Genomic DNA, 23,325 nt, shown 5'->3' with positions numbered 1-23,325 from the left:
ATTAAATGGTAAATTCAGTTCCTTAGTCATACTGGCCACATTTCAAAAGCAAAATGGCCAAAGATGGTGGAGTAGGTAAATGCTATACTTGCTTCCTCTCCTGACCACATCAAAATTACAAGTAAACTACAGAGCAACCATCATTGAAAATCACCTGGTGTCTAGCTGACAGAAGTCCTATAATTAAGGACATACAGAAGAAGCCACCTTGAGATTCATAGGAGGAGTGGAGACACGGAATGGGCTGGTCCCAAATCTGCAAGTGGCAGTTAAAAATTGGGAGGGATATCTCAGCTGTGGAGTTCCCCCATGAGGGGCAAGGAGTCCCAGCCCCACACCAGGCTCCCCCATCATGGGGTTCCAGTGCCAAGAAGAGAAGTTCCCATTACTTCTGGCTGTGAAAACCAGTGGAGATTGAGGCTGAGTGAGACAGAGGGCTGTTGGAGTCTCAGGCATTCCTCTTAAAGAGCCTGTGCATAGATTTACTTACTGATGGAGTCATTCGCTCTGAGATCCAGAACTTGGCAGCAGCTGGAAAGGCACCAGGGACATATGGGGAGAAACTGAATTGTCTGGCTTCAGGGCAAGCTCTGAAGGTGCAGCTTTCTCCCAGAAAGAAGTGCTGGCAGAAAGTCATTGTTCCTTTTGTGAGCCTCATCCAACATACAGATGCAGATGGCTACCATATCTGAATCTCCATCAACCTGGCTAATAATGTTCATCTGCCCTGCCCTGGTCATTTTCTGAGACCCCACCCCATCCAACTTTTGGGCACACCCAAGCCACTTCCAATGGCTTTTCCATACAAACAACCTGTCTTGACTCATTTTGTGGACTTTCCTAAAATCTCTCAAAGGTTCACAAACCCCAAACAAGCAGAATCTGGCCTCAGCATGTCCTGTACCTCTTGTTGAAAACCCCCCAAGCCCAGCAGTAGCAGCAGCTGGCCTCAGTATGCAACTTGACTTCCCCCATCACCTCCAAGCCCAACACAAGTGGCAACCATCTGCAGATCACTTTGTTGTTACACCAAGTGGCCCAGGACAGGGCACAGGCAGTGGCTGACCTGACCCTGCAATAGAGCACATGCCAAGCGGCCCCAAAACCAACACCTAGTGCAGCTTCAGATGACACCAGAGCACAACCCAACTACCTCCACAAAAGTCACACGAAAAGAGCAGTCTGAGCAGGCACCAGAATCATGCTTAACAGATCCTGCTCTGCAGTATTAACCCCTGCCCACCTGTTCCTCTCTTGTAGTCACAGCCAGTCCTCATAACAAATCAGCATAAGGGTCAATCCCTCCCGTCAATGTGCCAATGGAAACCAAGGGTAAACTACAACAGGAGGGCACACACAATGCACACAAGGGACACACATGCAGACCTGACTCAGGTGACCAGGGAAACTGCACCACTAGGTCCCCCAGGACACCTACTACATAAGGTACTAAGACCAGGAGACATAACAGATCTACCTAATACATAGAAATGAACACAGGGAGGCAAACAAAATGGGGGGACAAAGAATGAGGAGGCAAATACACAAGTCCTAAATGAGAGAACTAAACAAAGCTCTAGATAAAGAACTAAACAAAATGAAGACAAGCAATCTACCAGATGCAGATTTCAAAACACTGGTAATAAGGATGCTCAATGACCTCATGAAGAATTTCAACAAAGAGATAGGAAACATAAAAAAGAACCAGTCAGAAATGAAGAATACAATAAGTGAAATAAAAAATATATTAGAGGGAATCAACAGTAGATTAGATGAAGCAGAGGATCAAATCAGCTATTTGGAATATAAGGTAGCAGAAAAAAAAAACAGACAGAAGAGCAAAAAGTAAAAAGAATCCATAAGAAATGAGGATAGTATAAGGGGACCTCTGAGACAACAGAAACCATACCAATATTCACATCATGGGTATCAGAAGGAGTAGAGAGAGAGCAAATAATCAAAAACCTATTTGAAGAAATAATGATAGAAAACTTTTCTAAACTAATGAAGAAAATAGACATACAAGCCCAAGAAGTGCAGAGAGCCCCAAACAAGATGAACCCCAAGAGGCCCACAACAAGACACATCATAATTAAAATGCCAAAGTTTAAAGACAAAGGGAGAATCTTAAAAGCAGCAAGAGAAAAGCAATTATTTACCTACAAAGGAGCTCCCATAAGACTGTCAGATGATTTCTCAACAGAAACTTTGCCAGCCAGAAGGGATTGGCATGAAATATTCAAAATGATGAAAAGCAAAGACCTACAATTAAGATTATTCTACCCAGCAAAACTATCATTTAGAATCAAAGGACAGGTAAAGAGCTTTCCAGACAAGAAAAAGCTAAAGAAGTACATCACCACCAAACCAATACTACAAGGAATGTTAGAGAGACTTCTTTAAGATGAGGGGAAAAAAGAAAGGAAAAAGAAAAAAACAAACATAAATATGAATACTAAAATGGCAATAACTACTATTTATCAACAATTATTTTCATTGTAAATGGATTAAATGCTCCAATCTAAAGGTATAGGGTGGCTGAACGGATAAGAAAATAACACCATTACATATACTGCCTACAAGAGACTCACTTCAGATCCAAAGAAACACACATACTGAAAGTAAAGAGATGTAATAAGTTATTTCATGAAAATAGAAACAAACAAACAAAAAAAGCTTAGGTAGCAATACTTATAACAGACATAATAAACTTTAAAACAAAGGTTATACTAAGAAACAAAGAAGGACCCAGTAATTCTTCTTCTGGGTATGTATCCAAAGAAAGTGAAAACACTACTTCAAAAAGACATGTACATCCATATATTCATTGCAGCATTATTTACAATATCCAAGATATGGAGACAATATGGGTGTCCATCAATGGATTAATGGATAAATAAGAGGTGATACATATGCACAATGGAATATTACTTGGTCATAAAAAGAATGAAATTTTGCCATCTGCAACAATATGGATGGAGTTAGAGGGTACTGTGCTGAGTAGAGTAAGTCAGACAGTGAAAAATGTCATATGATTTCACTTATATGTAGAGAACAGGAAAAAAGAACAAACAAAACAGAAACAAGCTCAGAGATACAGAGAATATTTTTATGGTTGCCAGATTGGGGATTAGGGTTGGGAGGATGGATTAAATTAGGGAGGGGATTAAAAATTACAAATTAGTAGTTACAAAATACCAGTCATGGGGTTGTAGACTATAGCATGGGGAATATAATCAGTCAGTTTTGTACTTTGTATGGTGTCAAATGGGTACTGGATTTATTGGGGTGATAAACTTTGTAAGTTATATAAATGTCTAATCACTGTGTTGTACACTTGAAAGTAATGTAACATAGTATGTCAATTGTAATTGAAAAAAACATATATTTAAAACAAACACAATGAAAGCAAAATGGCCTCATGTGTTTATCATGTTGGATAGCACAGACATAGACCATCATCACAGAAAATTCTACTGGACAGCACTAGTCTATTTTTTCTTCAGACATATTCACAGCTGGCTTCTCTTTACCCACCGTATCCTAGCACACACATCTCCACCAGTGAGGGGCTTTCCTGACTACTCAGTTTGAAGTAGGTCCTCCACCACCCACAATGACATCAGTCTGTTTTATTTTCTTTATAATCTCACTACTTTCTGAAAGAATCATCTTTCTCTGTCTCCCCCCATTATTGACATATACAGTCCATCAGAACAGGGACCTTTCTGACTTGATTACAACTGAATCCTCAGCATAAAGAATAGAGCCTAGGACAGAGTTGGTGTTCAAAAATATACATTAAATGAATGAAGTAGATTGAGTGATCAGAAAATTCCATGAATGGCAAGTTGAGACATATACATAAAAAACCCCACAAAACTGTATATATTAATTTTTAAATCTCTGATGTCTCCCTTTTTATTATTAATAGTTCTAATTTTGCTATTGTATATTCTCTTATTTATGTCTTATTAATCACTCACCAGAGTTTGCTTATTTCATTAGTTTTTTATTAAAGTACCAGCATTGACCTTTATGATGATCTCTATTGTGTGTTTACTTGCACTGTCATTAATATCTACTCCCTTTGTATTACTGTTTTTCTTCTGCTATCTTGGGTTTGTTCTGTTGACTTTGTGCTTCTTTTTCTTTTAACTTTGTTTAATAAATGCAAAGCCTTTTTTTCCTTCCTAATATAAATAAAATATTCAAATCTCCTTTGATGTAATATTTTAGCTAAATATAATAAATTTAGATGTTTTATTTCCATTTTTACTAAATTTTAACTATTTTTAAGATTCCCAAATCTTCTTTGACCCATGAGGTAGTTACAAAAGAATTTTTTTGAGTGGTTTCTTTATTGTTATTATTATTGCAAATGTATGAGGCTGTTTTTAATTACCATGCATCATAGTGAGGGAAATTTTTTTCTGCATGTTACTGATTTTTTGGGATTTGTTGGGACTTGCTTTAAAATTTAATACTTGGTCAATTTCTTAAAATGTACCATGTGTGCCCAAGAAGAATGTTTGTTCCATAATTATTGGGTGCAGAGTTCCATATGTGTCCATTAAAAACAATTTGGAATATATTGTCACAGCTCACCGGAAGTGAGGCCAGAGTGACCTAGTAGAAAATGAAACAAATAGGAAAATGAAAGTCCCCTTTACTCTTTTTTCTTACTCCAGCAACACCTGTTGGTAGAGAGTAATGGAGAGTTTCAGAGTTCCAGTCCCAGTATCATAGTCAAGACTAAAAGGCCAGGTTCGGAGCCAAGAGACAATGCCTTCACAACTGGCATACATGCAATGAAATGACGATCATGATTTACTTATTTAGGTACAGCTGAGGTTCCAAAATATTGCTACAGATAGCATCAAACATGATAAATTCATAGTTGTGGGCAAAATCATTACTCTGGACATGTAAAAACAGCACTGGAGGGAAATAAAGAAGCAGTGATTCAGACAGGAAACTTTATTCCTGTTTCTTGTCTTTTCAAATATCTCTGTCAGCTTATACACGTTTGAAGTATTTCTCATTCAATAATAAATGACCATTTTTCAATGCAATTGACAGGATTTCCACAAAATGGAAGAGTCTCTAGCACAGTTTTAATTTATCCATATGGTCCACCCCATCCGATCCACATCATGTTTCTCAGGTCTCATGAATGTCACTGGTCACCATTGCTCACAGCCTAATTAATGATCCCATCACCACACGTTGTGAACTGGGACAAGGGATGGTATGGTTCTATGCAGTCTGTTGCACCATGCTAGGCATGTAGGCGCTGCACTGATGAAACAGAACCTGCCTTTAGGGGACTTACAATTTGACAAGTGAGGAAAGACATGGAAGTTTGACTAGAATATAATTATTCCATCAGTTTTCAACATATCACCACATTTCTTTGTTGCTTTGGCCCAAGATCTCAGCGTTATCCAACTTTCCTTCTGTCTCATAGCGAAGCAGTCATCAGATGCAGCTTATTTTCACTCTAGCATCTTCATGAAGCCCCAGTCCTTTTCTACCCAAACACCTCTTCAGAGGACCTCATAAACCCAACCCTGTTGTCTCTGCACGCAGGCCTCATGTTCTTCAAAAACTCCTCTGCCCTCCCAACCCCCCCATACACACACACACACACAATTCTTCCTAGCTAATTTGTATGATTCAACTTTTACCATGTTCTTTCTATCCACAGAAAGCCTCAGGCTACCATTCCAAAGTGTGTACAAGACACCATCTAAACTTTGCTTCTAAATTTGGCTTCCAAGCTCCCTTCCTGTCCTGCCTGATCTTTCTTTCCAGGTTTGTCTTTCATGCTTTCTCACCCCCACCCCCTGCTGCTCGTCTTGGATTCCCTTGATCATGTATCTGCGCCCTCTCTCCTCCACCAGCATGGCCAGAGAAAGAAATGCTGATTATTGCTTTAGATATATTTTGGAAAAAGTATTTTTAGGAAATTAGTTCCATGGGATGTTTGCATTAGAAAGGGAGTCATCCTCATCAACTGATCCAATATTATAATTCAGACGTCTAAAGTGGTTAAATAAATGAAAGAGGTCATTTTTCCTCTGAGGGAAAATGCATAGCCATTATTACTCACCATTCATAAAATAAATACCCACATATTTCAAAAATGCTTCTTTTGAAATTTATTTTTTCCAAAAACATGTATAATTTTCAGAGTCCAGTGCAAAATTGAAACACAAGGGCCCCTGTCCAAAAGTTATTAAGAATTTCAAGATGGCAACAAAGGAGCATTACAATTCTTTATGCAGCGGCATAGGTTATATGTGCAGGAATCCCATCCTAACCTTTCTTTTACATGTTTGACTTTGTTCCATGGGGGATTCTAAGAAATATGAGCTAAATTCAATGCTTAAATATATAAACTACATTACCTGAGGGTCCTGCTGTCTCTCACAACCTCTTGGTTAAGGGCACAGCCCTGGGAACAAGGTTGTGCCCATCTAATCCTGATGCCACCACTTCCTACCAGGTTACTTAACTTCTCTGTAGCTCAGATTCCTCATCTGTAAAGGTGTGATCAAAGAGAATCCACATCACAGGGTTCCTATAGGGATTCAGTGGCTTAATACAAATAATGTGCTTAGGGCAGGGCCTGAGATGTAGAAGGCTCTATAAAAATTTGAGCTATTAAAATTACCTTGTCATGTGGGGTGTCATGAGGAGTCTTTGGTCCTGCTCCCCACATAAGAATGCAGGACATGGTGAGGTCAAAAAGGAACACCCACGGAGCCATAGGTAGGGGAGTCATATCACTATACTCTCACTGGTGGCTGAGTTGGAGACACAGGAAGCAGGAGCCACACGATCTGCAACCTGCCGTCTACTTTTCTGCCAACCAACCAACCAACCCCACTTGCTAGCTGCAATCTGCGCTTGCTAGCCACCACCTTCTTGCTAGCCCCATTTTCTGCTAGCATAGCCATGGCAGTTATATTAGTGGCCAGTGGTCACTGGTTACAGCTGATGGCCAACTAGTCACAGCTGATGACCATCTACTACCTGAGCCAGCACCTTTCTATGTGAAGCCGAGAGCCTGGAAACTGCTCTCTGGGGCTCTGTCCCCACATACCTCTTTCTTTGATTTTTTTTCTTAAATACTTTCAATATGTGGTTACATATTATTACAAGGCTTTGAAGTATTAATTTAAAAAAATCAAGCAAATTACAAAGTAATACAAATTCAACTTAGAGTACTAGAATTGGCATAAACAATTAGCATGTAAACCTTGGTGCCAAGCCTAAATTAATTAATTGATTAGTCGGTTGATTTGATTATTCATTCCTTCAAAAAGCAGTTTCCAGGCTTTGGTCCTCATGTGGAAAAGTGCTGGCTCAGGTGGTAAATGGCCATCGACTGTGATTGAATGGCCATCAGCTGTGGCTAGTTGGCCGTCAGCTGTAACCAGTGAGCCATTGGCCACTAATATAACTGCTGTGGCTACGCTAGCAGAAAATGGGGGCTAGCAAGAAGATGGTGGCTGAGCTAGCAAGAGTGGATTGCAGTTCGCAGGGCAGATTGCGTCTAGCAAGTGGGGTTGGTTGGTTGGCAGAAGTGGATGGCAGGTTGCAAATCGTGTGGCTCCTGCTTCCTGTGTCTCCAACCCAGCCGCCAGTGAGAGTATAGTGATATGACTCCCCTACCTATGGCTCCGTGGGTGTTCCTTTTTGGCCTCACCATAGTCTGTGTTCTTATGTGGGGAGCGGGAGCTGAGATCCCGCAGGCCACCCTACATGACACATGGCGCAGCGAGCAGGGTACGGTGCCGGCCAAAGCTCTCCGAAGGGTGGTGGAGCAGTTTGTGCGTATGAACACTCAGTCTCAGGAAGACGAGGAGGAGCAGCTGCCGGAGAGCTGGACCCCCGTGGAGGGGTGGAAAGATGTGGATGGTTCTCCAACCAGTATAGACCAGAGAAAGCGAAGGTCGTTGCGGCCCTGTGGGCTGCGAAATGCTTGCTGAAGCCCTCACCCCCAGGTTGGGGAGGACATGGAGCCCTTGCCCTGCGAAGAGGGCACACATTGTGAGGCTAACGCACAGCCCTGGCGAATGACTGTGGACTATGGGGAATTGCCTTCCATCCCTAATTTAAAGGACCGCTTGACTGTTTGCTTGGGAACATACCACCATGTAGTGGAACTGGCGGATGTTTGCTTTTGTGTCTCAACCAGCTTTTGTGGAGAATATGTGAGAAACCCTGGCTGTGTCCGGGGAGACTGGTGGTAGAATATGTGAGAAAGACTGGCTGAGTCCAGGAAGTCTGGCTGTGCCCAGAGAGAGTGGCGGTGCCCTGAGAGGCCCTGGCTATGTCCAGGAAGTTGGGCTGTGCCCAGAGAGTGGCAGTGCCCTGAGAACCCTGACTGAGTCCAGGAGGTCTGGCTGAATCCAGAGAGAGTGGCAGTGCCATGAGAGGCCCTGGCTGTGTTCAGGGAGACTGGTGGTACCCTAAGAAGCCCAGGAAGTCTGGCTGTGCCCAGAAGAGCTGGTGGTGCCCTGAGAAACCCTGGCTGTGCCCAGAGAGCCTGGCTGTGTCCAGGATATTGCATTCACCTCCAGGTTCCTCACACAGGGTGCCTCGCGGAAGATGCTTGTCGCGTAGATTGTGAGACGAGACCCTGTAGGGGTGGAGTGTGGGGACAGAGCCAGGAGTGCAGTTTCCAGGCTCTCGACCTCATGTGGAAAGGTGCTGGCTCAGGTGGTAAATAGCCATCAGCTGCGATTGGATGGCTATCAGCTGTGGCTAGTTGGCCGTCAGCTGTAACCAGTGAGCCATTGGCCACTAATATAACTGCTGTGGTTATGCTAGCAGCAAAAAGATGCTAGCATAGAAGATGGTGGGGCTAGCAAGAAGATGGTGGCTGAGCTAGCAAGCGCTGATTGCAGTTAGCAGGGCGGATTACAGCTAGCAAGTGGGGTTGGTTTGTTGGCAGAAGTGGACGGCAGGTTGCCAATAGTGTGGCTCCTACTTCCTGTGTCTCCAACCCAGCCGCCAGCGAGAATATAATGGTATGACTCCCCTATCTATAGCTCCGTGGGTGTTTCTTTTTGGCCTCACCAAATCCTGCGTTCTTATGTGGGGAGTGGGACCAGAGACCCCACATGACACCCTGCATGACAGAATGGAACTTGATTCAGTCCTAGATGAGAGTGTGATGGAAAGAATTTGGGAAGTCTTTTTAGAAAAGATGATGGTTAAGCTATCTGTAAAAAGACAAATAGTCATTTCCCAGTAGATTCATTCAGGGTAAAAGGTGAATTTTAAATCATTATAACTAGGCTCAAACACATCTTTATTAATCAAAATAGGAACCATTACAATGAACACATTTTTGCCAATGAGAAATAAGTTTGTTTATTCCTGTAGCATAAAAATCCATGCTTCGGGATTTGACAAACTCTTGGAAAGCATTTTCTGCATCCTGCTGGTTGTGGAAGCATTTTCCCTGCAAAACATTGTCGAGATGCATAAAGAAGTGGTAGTCGGCTGGTGAAAGGTCAGGTGAATATGGCAGATGAGGCAAAATTTTGTAGCCCAATTCGTTCAACTTTTGAAGTGTTGGTTGTGCCACGTGTGGTCGGGCGTTGTCGTGGAGAAGAATTGGGCCCTTTCTCTTGACCAATGCCGGCTGCAGGTATTGCAGTTTTTGGTGCATCTCATTGATTTGCTGAGCATCCTTCTCAGATGTAATGGTTTTACTGGGATTCAGAAAGCTGTAGTGGATCAGACCAGCAGCAGACCACCAAACAGTGACTATGACCTTTTTTTGGTGCAAGTGTGGCTTTGGGAAGTGCTTTGGAGCTTCTTCTCGGTCCAACCCCGGAGCTGGTCATCAACGGTTGTCAAATGAAATCCACTTTTCGTCTCATGTCACAATCCAATCAAGAAATATAGTTCCTTGTTGCATGGAATAAGAAGATGACGCTTCAAAACGAAGATTTTTTAAATTTTTGGTCGGCCCATGAGGCACCCACTTATCGAGATTTTCACCTTTCCAATTTGCTTCAAATGTCGAATTACCTAGAATGGCCGATGTTGAGTTCTTCAGCAACTTCTCAAGTAGTTAAGAGGATCAGCATTGATGATTGCTCTAAGTTGGTCGTTGTCCACTTCCCGTGGCCAGCCACTACGCTCCTCATTTTCAAGGCTCTCTTCTCCTTTGCAAAACTTCTTGAACCACCACAGCACTGTACATTCATTAGCAGTTCCTGGGCCAAATGCGTTGTTGATGTCATGAGTTGTCTCTGCTACTTTATGGCCCATTTTGAACTCAAATGAGAAAATCCCTCCAATTTGCTTTTTGTCTAACATCATTTCCATAATCTAAAATAAGTATAAAATAAACAGCAAGTAATAAGTCACTAGCAAAAAAAATAAGTGAGAAATGTGCATTTAAATGATGTATAACATAACCTCATTTATTTAAAAATGTATTCCAATATCAGGGGTGGCTGGTTAACTCAGTTGGTTAGAGCATGGTGCTAATAACACCAAGGTTGCCGGTTCGGTCCCTGCATAAGCCACTGTGAGCTGCGCCCTCCCCCCCTCCCCCCAAAGAATGTATTCCAATATCAAACGGCAAATTTCAACACTGCATAAACAGCAATTACTTCTGCACTAACCTAATATAGTCAAAAGACTGACAATGCAAGATGATACGGCCTGAACAGGATCCACAGGAAGTTTAGTGCAATAGAAGTTTAAGGCAGAGGTGAGGGTTGGGGCAAAGAGGTGAGGCACAAGGTTATAAGTTCAGTGGTAGCCAGACCCTGCTAAGGAATCTGGCTCCTGTCCCACGTACCAGGTGAAAACGTTTAGGGCACGGGAGAGGTGGGTGGAGGGTGGATAGTGAGCTGTACCAGATACCTAGCAAAGTGGCTTCTTAGAGGTGAGTAAGTTCCCCTCGTCTGAACATCAGCATTAAAACACTGGGGCCTTATCTGGTGAATGTGATCCTGCTCCCCTCCTCTACCCAATGGATCCAGGGGCAGATGCCTGATTCAGACCAAACCAGGCTGAGAGGAAGTGCTCCTCTTTAATTGATTTGGGTTGGTTTTTGCAACTGAGGAGACTGTTTTTCTGCTGGACCTATTTCCAAATAGAATTTGCAATTGAAATGGCTATTTTAATCAATGTTACTTTAATATGGCAACTAAATGCAGGAATTGATCCATTGGTAGACTGTATGTAATATTTTCTTTTTTGATCGGGGACTTAAACAGGAATTTTGGCCTGTAATTTTAAGAAGGGTTTATTGTTTGATGTGTATTTGCATTGGAGACAGGTAAGTTTTGCTTTGTTTTCATCAGGTATGCTCTATTAGACTCTATTATGCTCTATACTGAGCATTTCACTTCAAAAAAATAAATCTGAAAAAAAATGGAAAGCATGCATGGGAGAGATCCAACTTTCTTGCAAATGATGGGTGTTTTTTAGGGTGGATTTCTAGCTTTGATCTCAGTTCCCTGAAAACTTCCACACTGGCTGCAACCCCCACCCTCACCCCCAATTTAGTTTTTATTGGACAATTTGATATAAGCCTGCATTTTGAGTTTTGGACTGGTTTCCAGTTCAATTATGCTGATCTTTGTTGGTGAAATTTCTCAGATACTACTCTCAGAATAAAGCAGAACAACAGGCAACAGGGAAGAGAGGAACTCATAGGGAATGTAGGTCCTCATAACATTTGTGGTAATTTTGCATACTAATTAATATCTGAGAGCATGTGACATGGTGAATGATGGGTGTTGAGTTCTTTCCAGTGTGGTCACTAAATCCCTGTGCCAAAGTTGGCAATGCCAACTCTTTGCTAATGTCAGGTATTGAATTTCTCAGAAGCCACAAATTAGTTGGCAGTTGCTATTTCCTATCAGATTTATTTGGAGACTTGTTGGAAAAAGTCCATTTTGGGTGACCTCATACTAGTCATGGCAAACACCAGGAGATTACATAGCTGCATGTATATCTGTCTTCATATACACAAGAGATAAGGGACCCATATATATAAACATACATCCATTTTTCAACTATCTTGGACGGAGTTTTTGTACAGCTAGTAAAAGTTACCTATGTTTTCATTTAGATTATATTAGATAGATTGCTATGTTTATGGAGAGGCAAAAGCCTGCACTTGGAAGCCAACTATCACATTTGATCACTTGCTTTACCACTTCCCATCATTGTGATCTAAAATTCTCTGTGTTTCAATTTCTTCATCTGTAAAATGGAGATAATAATACTTATTCTGTATGGTGCTTTGAAGGTTAAAAGTTACTAAGCAGAAATTTTAAATTTTAACGATGGCTAATTTATTATATTTTTCTTTTAGGGTGTATAATTTTGTGTTCTATCTAAACAATCTTTGTCTAACCCAAGATCACAAGGATTCCCCCCATGTGTTTTTCTTTTCTAATGAAAATTTTTTGGGTGACAATGGTTAGTAAAATTACATAGGTTTCATGTGTACAACTCTATAATACATCCTCTATATATCACATTATTTGTTCACCACCCAGAGTCAGTTCTCCTTCCATCACTATATAATTATTTCTAGAATTTCACAGTTTTAGATTTTATCTTTAGGTCTGTGATCCATTTCAAATTGATTTCTGCCTGTGGTACAAGGGAACAATTGAGGGTTTTGTTTCGTTTGTTTCATAAGGTTGGCTATTTGTTCTAGCACAATTTTTTGACAACAATATCATTTCTCAATTAATTACCTTGAATTTTTGTTGAAAATCAATTGACTCTATATTCTGTTCCACTGATCTACATGTTCATCTTGCACCCATTCCATATTGTCTAGATTACTTTAACTTTACAGTAAGTCTTGAAATTAAACAGTGTGCCTTCCAACTTGGCTCTTTAAAACACATTGTTAAGAAAATGAAAAAGACAAGCCACTGACTAGGAGAAATTGTTTTCAAAGCACAGTGATAAAAGACTTGTAGCTAAATTATACAGGGAATTCTTAAAACTGAGTAAGATGACAAACAGCTCAGTCAAAAATGGAGAAAAGATTTATAGAAACATTTCACCAAAGAAGAGGTACAGATGGCAAATAAGCATACTATGAGACACTAAACATCATTAGACATTACAAAAATGCAATATAAAACCATAATGAGATAACTCTACACACCTACTTGAATAGCTAAAATTGTAACGACTAACAATATCAAGGGCTGAGAAAGATACAGAGCAACTGTATTGTGAGTGGAATACAAAATTGTAAAATTATATTAGAAAACAGTTTGGGAGTCTCTTATGTAGTTAAATATATACTTACCATAAAATGCAATGTTTCCACTCTTTGATATTTACCTAAGATAAATGAACACAAATTCCACTCAAAGACCTGTATGCAAACATTCATAGCAACTTAATCACAGTCACCAAAAACTGTGAAAAATACTAATGTCTTTCTTTGGGTGAATGGAAAAATGAAGTGTGGTACCTCCATACATGGAATATTTCTCAGCAATAAAAGGGAATGAAATATTGATATATACAATAACATGGATGAATCTCAAAAGCATTATACCAACTGGGAGAAGACAGATACAAAGGCTACATACTACCTGATTTCAATTGTTTGACTCTCTGGAAAAATCAAAACCATAGGGATTGAAATTAGATTGGAATTAAATATTCAAACTGTTGAAAATTACCAGCCAATAATAATATATCCAGGCAAGTTATCCTTTAAATATGAAGTAGTAGATGGCAGATTCAGTAAATACTATGCCTACTGCATCCCAGGACACACTGAAATTAAATATAAATTATACAACAATCAACCTCAAGAATGATCTGAGGAGTAACTGAACAGAACCCCTATAACTAAGCATATAAAGAAGAGGCCACATAGAGACTAGTAGGAGGTGTGGAGATGAAAAATGAGCTGACCCCCACCCCACAGACAGTGGTTGAATGTTGGGAGGGGCACCTCAAAGGCGGAGGTACCCTCAGAACAGGGAGGGGTCCCTGCCACACACCAGACTAAATAACATGCCAACTCTTTGCTAATGTCAGGTATTGAATTTCTCAGAAGCCACAAATTAGTTGGGTCCACAATGAGATCAAGGAAGACATCAAAAAATACTTTGAGACAAACTAAATGATAACACAATCCCAAATCTATGGGACACAGCAAAAGCAGTCCTAACAGGAAAACTCATAGCAATGTAGGCCTACCTAAAAGAACAAGAAAAATTTCAAATAAACATTCTAACTTTACACCTAACGGAACTGGAAAAAGAAAAACAAAATAAGCCCAGAGTCAGTACAAGGAAGGAAATAGTAAAGATCAGAGCAGAAGTAAATGAAATAGAGACTAAAAAAACAATACAGAAGATCAATGAAAGCAAGAGCTGTCTTTTTGCAAAGATAAATGAAAGTAACAAAACTTTAAGCACACTCATCAAAAAAAAAAAGAAAGAGGACCCAAATAAATAAAATCAAAAATGAAAGAGGAGAAATGACAACAGACACCACAGAAATTAAAAAAAAAAAAAATTAAGAAAATATGAAGAGCAACCTTACATCAACACATAGGACAATCTTAAAGAAATTGATACATTCCTAGAAACATACAATTTTCCAAGGTTGAATCAAGAAGGAACAAAATCCAAACACACTAATTACTACTAATGCAATCAAATCAGTAATCAACAAGCTCCCAACAAACAAAAGTCCTGAGCCAAATGGTTTCACAGGTGAATTTTATCAAATGTTCAAAAAACAATTTGCACCTATTCTCCTCAAAATATTCCAAAAAATCCAAGAGGAGGGACGTTCCCAAGCTCATTTTACAAGGCCACCATAACCTGATTCCAAAATCAGACAAAGACATTAAAAAAGAAAAAAAAAGCTATATAGGCAGATATCTCGGATGAACATAGAAGCAAAAATCATCCTCAACAAAATTTTGGCAAGCTGAATTCGTCAATACTTTAAAATATCATACACCACTATCAAGCGGGATTTATTCCTTGGATGCAAGATTGGTTCAATATCTACAAATCAATTAATGTGATACACCACATAAACAAAATGAAAAACAAAAATCATATGATCATATCAATAAATGTAGAAAAAGCATTTGACAAAATCCAGCATCAATTTATGATAAAAACTCTCAGCAAAGTAGGACTAGAGGGAACATATCCCAACATAATAAACGCCATATATGACAAACCCATAGCTAATATCACACTCAATGAGGGAAAGCTAAAAGCATTCTCCTTAAGATCAGAAACAAGGACGCCCACTTTCTCCACTTTTATTCAACATAGCACTGAAAGTTCAAGCCACAGCAATTAGACAAGAAAAATAAATAAAATGTTTCTAAATGGGAAAGGAAGAAGTAAAATTGTCATCATTTGTAGATGACATATTGTATATAGAGAATCCCAAAGATTCTACCAAAATCCTATTAGAACTGATACATTTAGTAAAGTAGCAGGATACAAAATTAATAATCAGAAATCAGTTGCATTTTTTACACCAATAACAAACTATCAGAGAAATTAAAGAAACAATCCCATTTACAATTGTATCAAAAAATACTTAAAAATAAATTTACCCATGGAGGCAAAAGACCTATACTTAGAAAATTATACAACACTGAAGACTGAAATTAAAGAAGGTATTAATAAATGGAAACATATACCATGCTCATGGATTGGAAGAATTAATATAGTTAAAATGTCCATACAACCTAAACCAATCTATAGATTCAACACATTCCCTATCAAAATACCAATGGCATTTTTCACAGAATAAGAACAAATAATCCTAAAATTTATATGAAAAAAAAAATCATGGAAATTCTGAGAAAAAAGAACAAAGCTGGCGGTATCCTACCTGATACAAATTATACTACAGGACTACAATAAATGAAAAGAGCATGGTAATCAAAACAGACACATAGATAAGTAAATCAAAATAAAGAGCCCAGAAATAAATCTATGCTTATATGGTCATTTAATCTAGGACAAAGGAACAAAGAATTTACACTGGGATAAAGACATTCTATTCAATAAATGGTACTGGGAAAACTGGACAGACACATGCAAAAAATGAAACTGGGTCACCTTCTTATGCCATATACAAGAATAAACTCAAAATGGATTAAAGACTTATTTTTTTGGCCTCAAACCATAAAACTCCAGCAAAAAATATATGAAGTAAACTCTCACATATTATTACCCTTAATAATATTTTTGCTGATATAGCTCCTTGGGCAAGGGCAACAAAAGAAAAAAAGAAAAAAAATGAGACTAGATCAGACTAAGATGTTTTCCACAGCAAAAGAACCCATCAAAACAAAAAGACATCCTACTGAATGGGAGAAGATATTTGCCAATGATACATCTGATAAGGGGTTAATATCCAAATTTATTTTTAAAAAAAAAAACCTCATGCAACTCAACACCAAAAAAACAAACAATCCAATTTTAAAAATGGGCCGAAGACCTGAATAAACATTTCTACAAAGAGGACATACAGACTGCCAATAGATATATGAAAAGATGCTCAACATTACTAATCATCCGAGAAATGCAAATAAAAATCATAATGAGATACCACCTCACTCTTTTCAGAGTACCCATCATCAATAAATCAACAAACAAGTGCTGGCAAGGATGTGGGAAAAGGGAATCCTTCTGCACTGTTGGTGCGATTGCAAATTGGTGCAGCCGCAATGGAAAACAGTGTGGAGGTTCTTCAAAAAATTGAACATAGAATTATCTTATGACCCAGCCATTCCACTCGTGGGTATTTATCCAAAGAAATCCAAAACACTAATTTAAAATATATATGCACCCCAATGTTTACTGCAGTACTATTCACAAGAGCCAAGATATGAAAACAACCAAAAGGCCTATCAATAAATAATTGGATAAAGAAATTGTTGTACATTTATACAATAGAATATTACTCTGCCATAAAAAAAAATGAAATTTTACCATTCACAACAACATGAATGGACCTAGTGGATGTTATGCTAAGTGAAATAAGTCAGACTGAGAAAGACAAATACATTCTGATCTTACTCATATGTAGAATCTAAAGAACATAATAAATGAATAAACAAAATAGAAATAGACTCATAGACACAGATGAACAAAATGCTGGTTGCTGGATGGGAGGGGGGTTGGGGGATGGTTGAGAAAGGTGAATGGATTAGGAAGTACAAATTAGTAGTCACTAAATAGTTACAGGAAATTGAAATACAGTATGGGGAATATAGTCAATAATGTTGTAAAAATTATGTATGGTGTCAGAAGGGTATTAGGCTTATCAGGGAGATCACTGCTTAAATTATATAAAGGCCTACCCACTGTACTATACACCTGAAACTAATATAAAATAATATTAAATGCCAACTATAAATATATATAGATAGTTGACATTATATATATATATATATATATATATATATATATATATATATACACATGTCATGGGATGAACAGTACAACATAAGGAATATACTCAATGGTATTGTACTGGCTATGTACAGCGTCAGATGGGTAGTAGACTTGTTGGGCTTGTCACTTTCTGAAGGGTGTAACTGTCTAATCATTATGTTGTTTTGTACTAATTAAAAATAAAACTAATTAAAAATAAAAATAAATAAATATAAAGTAGTGATAAAGACCTTTCCAGATATACAGAAGATGAGGAAATTTTCTCCACAAGGCCTGCATTAAAGGAACTAACTACTGATGGAGGCTCTTCTACGTGAAACAAAAAGACAAAAAGGCATAAAACTATGAGTAAGATTACTAACAGACAGACAGAAGCAGGAAATGACAACCTCTACACAGAATAGGGTACTACACACTTAAATATAAAATAAACAGTAAAGGAGGTAAAAAATCAAAAGAAAAAGAAAGAGAAAAAGAAAGAAAAGAAGAAAATTTGCTACTGCAACTCAGAAATGAACTCATAGCATAAATAGAGACAATTTGTGACAACAAAAACACAAAGAAAGAGAGGGTAAAGTTCTGAATTTGCAAAGGGAAATGGAGATAAGATGCATGCTGAAGAAAAAGGACTACTGTATATATGAAACTTACTTTTACATAAATTTAGTGTAAACACTCAAACAAAAAATCTAGAACTGAGACACATAACAAAAAATAGATGAAACAGAGAAAAAAATCATAGAATACCACCAAACTAAAATAACAGACAGAAACACAGAAGCAAAGAAACAATGGAGACACTGAGCTACCAGGAAACAAAAGATAAAATAGCTATAGGAAATCCTCATACATTAATAATTACCCTAAATGTAATTGGACTGAACTCAGCAATAAAAAGACACAGAGTAACAGATTGAGTCAAAAAACAAAACCCAACCATATTCTGCCTTCAAGAGACACATATCAGCTGCAAGGACAAATAATAGACTCAGAATGAAAGTGGGGAAAACGATACTTCAAGCAAATAGTATTCAGAGAAAAGTGGGTAATATCTGACGAAACAGACTTTAAGATAAAGAAGGTAACAAGAGACAAAGATGGACATTTCATAATGATAAAGGGAACAATAACATTTATCAATGTAAATGTTCCCTGTCAAGAAGCCTGAAAATATATAAAGCAACCATTAACTGAACTAAAAGGAGAAACTGACAAAAACACAGTAACAGTAGGACCTAAATACTCCATGGACAGCTATGAATAAATCATCCAAACAGAAAATCAATATGAAAATATCAGCCTGAAATAACACATTAGACCAAATGGACATAATTACACAATTATATTTACCGGCCATTCCGTCCTAGAACACCAGACTATATATACATTCTTTTCTAGTGCACATGAAACATTCTCAAGGGTAGGACCATACGGTGGGACACAAAACTAGCCTCAACAAATTTAAGAAGTTTGAAATCATTCCAAGCATATTCTCTGACCACAATTTTACAATTGGAGATCAACTGATATTATACACACACACACACACACACACACACACACACACACACACACACATATTCAGTTGAAATATGTAAATAAATATAAATGTAAATATTATATATATACACATACACACATATGGAGAGAGAGAGAGAGAGAGAGTAAACAACATGCTACTGAAGAACAACTGGGTCAAAGAAGAAATAAAAGGATACATCAAAAGATACATAGAAATTCTCTCTTGAGTTACCCCCTCACATGCTTCTTGGGTTGTGTGAGCCCGTCACAGTCTCTGCCCATCTTGCTCTCTACTCTTGCATCTCTTCACCTTTAAGATACCTGAGGAAGTGCACCATGGAGAGGAGTGGAGACTTTCGCCTTCCAGGCAGAAATTGCCCAACTCATGTCTCTCATCATCAATACCTTCTATTCCAACAAAGAAATTTTCCTTTGGGAATTGATCAGTAATGCTTCTGATGCCTTGGACAAGATATGCTATGAGAGCCTGACTGACCCTTCTAAGTTGGACAGTGGTAAAGAGCTGAAAATTGACATCATCCCCAACCCCTAGGAACATATTCTGACTCTGGTGGACACTGGCATTGGCATGACCAAAGCAGATCTCATAAATAATCTGGGAACCATTGCCAAGTCTGGTACTAAAGAATTTATGGAAGCTCTTCAGGCTGGTGCAGTCATCTCCATGATTAGACAATTTGGTGTTGGCTTTTATTCTGCCCACCTGGTGGCAGAGAGAGTGGTGTGATCACAAAGCATGATGATGATGAGCAGTATGCCTGGCAGTCTTCTGCTGGGGGTTCCTTCACTGTACGAGCTGACTGTGGTGAGCCCATTGGCCAGGGTACCAAAGTGATGCTCCATCTTACGGAAGACCAGACAGAGTACTTAGAGGAGAGGCAGGTCAAAGAAGTGGTGAAGAAGCATTCATAGTTCATAGGTTTTCCCATCACCCTTTATTTGGAGAAGGAACAAGAGAAATAAATCAGTGATGATGAAACAGAGGAAGAGAAAGGTGAGAAGGAAGAAGAAGATAAAAATTATGTGGACATTATGTTAAGTGAAATAAGTCAGACAGAGAAAGACAAATACCATATGATCTCACTTATATGTGGAATCTAAAGAAAAGAATAAGTGAATGTACTAATCAGAAACAGTTTTGGAGACATAGAGGAAAAACTGAGGGTTGCTAGATGGGAGGGGGGTGGGGATTAGAAAACAGTTGGTAACCTCAAGATGGCCACGGGGTTTTGAAAATTAATTTGGGGAATGTAATCAATAATGTTGTAAAGGTTTTGCAAGGTATCCAATGGACACTTTTCCCATTTGGGCGACCACCTCAGGGATGATGTAGATGCCTGATCACTGCACTGTGCACCTGAAGCTGAAGCTGAATAATAATGAATGCCAACTAGAATTATATATATATATATACTCCGCTTCTTGTAAGTATATATATACTTACAAGAAGCGGAGTACAGCATTAGGAATAGAGACAGTGGAAATGTAATGGATCAGTGCGATGTCAGAGGGATAATGGATGGGGGCAGGGGGGTTCACACAGTGTGAGGGATATAAATGATATCCCTCTAAATAAAAAAAGAAAAAAAGAAAAAGAAAAACATTATGAGGAAAAGGCCAAAATTGAAGATGTGGGCTCAGATGAGGAGGATGATAGTGCTAAGGATAAGAAAAAGAAAACAAAGAAGATTGGGGAGAAATACGTTTATTGGGAGGAACTGAACAAGACCAAGGCCATTTGGACCAGAAACCCTGATGACATCACCCAGGAGGAATATGGAGAGTTCTACAAGAGCTTTTCCAATGACTGGGAAGACCACTTGGCAGTCAAGCATTTCTCTATAGAAGGTCAGCTGGAATTCAGGGACTTGTTATTCATCCCCCATCGGGTTCCTTTCGACCTCTTTAGAAAAAGAAGAAGAACATCAGACCCTATGTCTGTCGTGTGTTCCTCATGGACAGCTGTGATGAGTTGATACCAGAGTATCTCAACTTCATCCATGGTGTGGTCGACACTGAGGACCTGCCCTTGAACATCTCCCAAGAAATGCTCTAGCAGACCAAAATTTTGAAGGTCATTTGAAAAAACATTATTAAGAAATGCCTTGAGCTCTTCTCTGAGCTGGCGGCAGACAAGGAGAACTATAAGAAATTCTACGAGACGTTCTCTGAAAACCTAAAGCTTGGAATCCACGATGACTCTATTAATCAGGGACGCCTTTCTGAGCTGCTGTGCTATCACACCTCTCAGTCTGGAGACGAAATGACTTCTCTTTCAGAATATGTCTCTTGCATGAAAGAGACCCAGAAGTCCATCTATTATATCACTGGTGAGAACAAGGAGTAGGTTGCCAACTGTGTTTTTGTGGAGCGAGTGAGGAAGTGGAGTTTCAAGGTAGTGTATATGACAGAGCCTATCAATGAGTACTGCATGCAGCAGCTCAAGGAGTTTGATGGAAAGAGCCTGGTCTCAGTTACCAAGTAGGGCCTGGAGCTCCCTGAGGATGAAGAGGAGAAGAAAATGGAAGAGAGCCAGACCAAGTTTGAGAAACTCTGCAAACTCATGAAAGAAATCTTGGATAAGAAGGTTGAAAAGGTGACTATCTCCAATAGACTTGTGTCTTCACCCTGCTGCACTGTGATGAGCACCTACGGCTGGACAGCCAACATGGAGCAGATCAGGAAAGCCCTGGCACTTCTGGACAACTCTACGATGGGCTACATGATGACTAAGAAGCATCTGGAGATCAATCCCAACCACCCCATTGTGGAGACCCTGTGGCAGAAGGTGGAAGCCGACAAGAATGACAAGGCTGTTAAAGACCTTGTGGTGCTGCTGTTTGAAACTGTGCTGCTCTCTTCTGGCTTCTCACTTGAAGATCCCCAGACTCACTCCAACCATATCTACTGCATGATTGAGCTAGGCCTAGGCATTGATGAAGATGAAGTGACAGCAGAAGAACCCAATGCTGCTGTTCCTGACAAGATTTCACCCCCCCCCCCTCTTGAGGGTGATGGGATGCCTCTCATGTGAAAGAGTAGGAGTTCTACCTGCAGACCTTGTGCCCTGTGTATAGTGTCTCCATGACTCCCCCAGCAGCCCTGAGTGGCCCTGGCACACCTGGTTTCCTCTGCTGATGTCTAGTGGTTTTATCTTCTCTTGTCTTTCTGCCTAAGGCAAGATACAAGGGCCTTGAGACTTCTCCTTCCTCATTTGACATTGGGTTTGGATGTTGTATGTTGTGGGGTTTTTGTTCGTTTGTTTATTTTGTTCTGAAATTAAAGTATACAAAATAAAGATACATAGAAACAAATGAGAATGAAAATACAACATATCAAAATAATTGGGATGCTGTGAGAGCAATAATAAGAGGAAAATCTGTATCATTAGAGGCCTATCTCAAGAAATAAGAAAAATCCCGAATAAACAACCTAATATTACATCATAAAAAACTAAAAAGGGAAGAACAAAAGCAACCCAAAGTCTGCTGAAGGAAGTAAATAATAAAAAATAGAACAGAATTAAATGAAATAGAGAACAAAAACACAGTAGAAAAAATTAATGTAACAAAGAGATGGTTCTTTGACTAGATTAATAAAATTGACAAGCCCCTGGCTAGACTCACTAAGAAAAAAGAGAAAAGACACAAATAAACTAAATCAGAAATGAAAGAGAAGTTAAGATAGATATCACAGGAATACAAAGGATAACGCAAGAATACTGTGAAAGACAATACGCCACCAAATTTAATAACACAGAAGAAATGGACAAGTTCTTAGAAATATATAGCCATCCTTGACTGAATCTAGAAGAAACGGAAAATCTAAATAGACTGATCAATAGCAAGGAAATTGAAACAATCATCTAAACTCTCCCCAAAAGCAATAGTCCAGGACCAGACGGTTCACAAGTGATTTCTACCAAACATTCAAAGATAAATCAATAACCTGTCTTCCTCACACTCTTCCAAAGAACTGAAGAAAAGGCAATACTTCTTAACTCATTTCGTGAGGCCAAGATTACCCTGATACCAAAGCCTGGTAAGAATAACACACAAAAAAGAAAACTATAGGCCGATATCTCATATGAATACAGACACAAAAATTCTAAACAAAATACTAGCAAATCAAATACATTAAAAATATTCTACATCATATCAAGTGGGATTCATTCCAGAGGCACAAGAATGGTTTAACACATTAAAATCAATCAATGTGATACAATACATAAACAAAATGAAGGATAAAAACCACATGATCATATCAATAGATGCAGAAAAGGCATTTGACAAGATACAACATCCATTTA

General features: G+C 38.9%; 1 pseudogene; it reads left to right on the top strand.

Annotated features, from left to right (window-relative positions):
• Positions 1 to 22,058, top strand: part of LOC117035884 (heat shock protein HSP 90-beta-like) — a 63,120-nt pseudogene extending 41,062 nt beyond the window's left edge.
• Positions 22,059 to 23,325: the final 1,267 nt, after the last annotated feature.

This window comes from Rhinolophus ferrumequinum, chromosome 16 (genome assembly GCF_004115265.2).
Source record: "Rhinolophus ferrumequinum isolate MPI-CBG mRhiFer1 chromosome 16, mRhiFer1_v1.p, whole genome shotgun sequence".
Classification (NCBI taxonomy): domain Eukaryota; kingdom Metazoa; phylum Chordata; class Mammalia; order Chiroptera; family Rhinolophidae; genus Rhinolophus; species Rhinolophus ferrumequinum.
The sequence above is the reverse complement of the archived record's forward strand: the minus strand, read 5'-3'. Positions and strand labels throughout refer to the sequence as shown.